The 3,363-nt window shown below is 33.4% G+C and overlaps 1 pseudogene; it reads left to right on the top strand.

The window, feature by feature from the left end:
• The first annotated feature begins 1,711 nt into the window (after positions 1–1,711).
• LOC149531733 (protein ENDOPLASMIC RETICULUM-ARRESTED PEN3-like) lies at positions 1,712–2,640 on the top strand (annotated as a pseudogene).
• The last annotated feature ends 723 nt before the right edge of the window (positions 2,641–3,363 follow it).

Here is a 3,363-nt window from a genome sequence, read left to right as displayed (position 1 = left end):
ACAAACTCCATATTATCATTATTAAACCCACTCTCCAAATATCTACAAAGAGTGAGTCCTTATTGAATATATTGACACAATATCTGATATATGTGGAAAGGAAATGACCCCTACCACCTAAGCTTGTTTACTACCAATTTCCAAACCAATTGTGAAAAGTCACAATTTAATAATAGATGGTTAGTGTCTTCCACCTCCTTATTATAAAATATGAACATGAATCTATATTTAATACCCAACCTTTAGAATCTAGCCCTAAATAAGATCATGTTATGAAAGAAAAGCTAGACAAACACTATAGCCTTAAGGAGGAGAACCCTATGCCAAAAAAAAATTAATTTAGGGCTCCCAACCAATCTTCTCTGTGCTTTCAATATTTGTAACCCTCTTTCACTAAATATTTTTCATTCATACTCTTGATGCAAATCAACATATCCCCACCCTTCAATGGAGAATCGAGTGATGGTCCAATATCATTTCAATTCCCCCTTTCTATTTTGTGGAAATGGTATATTATAAAATAATTTTCATGATGACCTTGAGAAGTTCCCATTATATTTGATGACCTAGTAATCTTTTAGCTTATAATCCTACCTTTGTTTCAACACTACCTTGGCATTAATCAAGTTAGTTGTATCTATAATTGGAGTAAGGTCATTTTGTTAATGTTTTAGCATCAATAGAAGTAAACGATGCTTATCTAATATACTAATCCGTGTTTTTCAAATAAATTTTTATTACTGATTCTTATATATATAATATATATTATATATTATGCATTATATATCTTATATATATAATATATATATGATATGTGTAATATAATATGTATTATATATATTATGCGTTATATAATAATATTATATTATATTACATATATGTTTAATATATTAATATTATATATTTTAGATGAGTTATGCATATAGTTATTTATAAACTAAATGCTGATTAACTATAGAGACATGTCTTTTCACATTTCTTGAAGAGACATGTCTCCTCCTCTCATATTATACATTTATGAGATCCAAATCTACATTTCAAAATCATCAATTACAATGGCAATGAAAGTAAATTTGCAAAAATGATCTCAGTTACTTTAACATGGTATAAGAGCCAAGTTGCAAATGTAGAAAAGGAGATAGAAAATGGGAGAGATTATAATTTTTTGTATAGCTTTAAATATTTGATGAGAAAGTCAAACCTATAAGGCTTTAGAATTTATGGAAGTGAAGAATAATACAAATAAACAAAAGGAAATTGCAAACAATGTCATTGATTCCTTAATCCTTATTTGGAATGAAGCTAATAGAGAAATTAGAAATTTCCTACGGAGGAGTGTAACACTACATTTTCTATTATAGTTGTAGGATCAGTGGTTGTGGTGTAATCAGACACTTGATGCTTGGCCAATCCATATAATAGAAAAAATCTTGGGAGAAAGGCATACTATACAAGTTTTAAATACCCAACATTGTGGAATGGGCAGTGGGAAATCATTGAACATTCTAGACCATATTTTGGATCTACCAAGAAACATAGAGCCTTTATTTTGAATAGCTGGTATTGCAAAACTCTCAATTAGGATTGATCCAAATGAAATTCCAACCATGTTAGATGTGGGAGCATGGATAAAACATTCAAACATGGGAATATTATGCTAAAAAATGAAGACAACTTTCCACACACATCAATCCACCTAAGAAAGAGTAGAATGAATGGTCTAGCATCAGCCAACCCTCTCGTGCGATTTGGCAAGACAAACTATCAAGTGATAATTAATGTCGATGGGAAAATATTTGAGAGCACTATCACTACCCTTCAATCGGCCAGCAAGTCATCTCTTTTGGCAAGATCTGCTCTAAGTCTACCCTCAAACTCTGCCAAGATCTTTTTTGATTGCGACGCATGGCCCTTCACTCTTCTCCTTCCCCTACTCCATATGAGAAATTTGCCCGGGGCATCAAAATCATTGGACCTAGATGCCTTGATAGAGGAGGCTGAATACTATGGCATCTTGGATCAACTTAGAGCTACCATGGCCCCATTGACTTTGGATAGCCTTGATCTGGATAGGGTTCAGATGGTAGTTTCCAATGGGTGGGATTTCCCCTCAGCCTTGAGTGCAGGGGCTGATGGGTCACTATGGGTTGGACATGGGGCCAAAATTATGGCCTATGATTGGGCTCTTAGGAAGCAGACCACTACACTTACAGAACTAGATAGTATCCATTTCTTGCACAGGCTTTCTCACAGCCGATCAACAGTTGGGTCCAAGGATTTCCCAGGACTTCACATCTATGACACAATGAATGGCACACACATGAAGAGCATATCCTGATCTGACTATAATGATACTCGTATATATCATACATGTGTTTAGTCAGTTGCCAAGTCAGGATCAGCAATTTTTGCCAGCTTTGAGACTGGGAGCACACAGACAACACAATTCTCATGGTTGACAAAACAAATCTCCAAATCGTGAAGGAAATTGGCTAAGAAAATGGACATTCAACACATTCAAAAGTGGCCACTAAATTGATGTGCCTAGGTTCTAAAGACCTATTCATGGCTGAGGCTTCTATGTTCCAAAGATCGATAAAGGTTGATGATCTGGTGTCGATGTGGTTTGAAATGATCTAGAAATGGATGTTGTTGAACAATCTTGTTGAATGACTTATATGTCAGAAGAGAGATGTTAAAAGAGAGATAGCATTGGAATGAAACAAACATCAAATACAAAGAGGAGACCATAAGGAAGAGCATGCGACAACAAAGAGGACCGAGCGACTGGAGGTCTTTCCAAAAAGACTATTTCAAGGCATACAAGCCAAATTGACCTATAAAATAAAATATTATATATTGAATCATGTGTTACATATTGTACCGCATGTTGAGAAAGTTATGAAGAGGGATGATTAAAGGGAAGCCATCACTTAAGTTTGGACAGGGCCCACATCAACATAGGGGTAAGAAAAAAAAAGGGAGAATGACTTCAAAATCAAAGGGAGTTTGAAACGTTGATAAAGGGATTGACCAGTAGCAAGGGAGGGAATCATTAGACCCACTGCTAAGACTTCAGATACCAAGCAAATTAAGGTAAGTAATAAGGTATGCTTTAATGGTAATAATGATTTTATATTCTATGTTTAATAAAACATAAAAATCATATGAGATATTATAATTGAATATATTTGTGGCATTTGATTTAAAATAATATTTAATAATTTGATATAATATTTGTTAAATATAATGCAATTCATTATTTGAGTATATTATATTTTGATTGATTATTTATATTACAAAAGGAATAGTGTGAATCTATGTAACAAATATTAAGTGAATATTAAATACTACTTTTTAAAT

Source organism: Cupressus sempervirens, chromosome 11 (assembly GCF_028749045.1).
Source record: "Cupressus sempervirens isolate cs-2001-9-10 chromosome 11, ASM2874904v1, whole genome shotgun sequence".
In the NCBI taxonomy this organism is placed as follows: Eukaryota; Viridiplantae; Streptophyta; class Pinopsida; order Cupressales; family Cupressaceae; genus Cupressus; species Cupressus sempervirens.
This window is presented reverse-complemented; position numbering and strand designations above follow the sequence as displayed.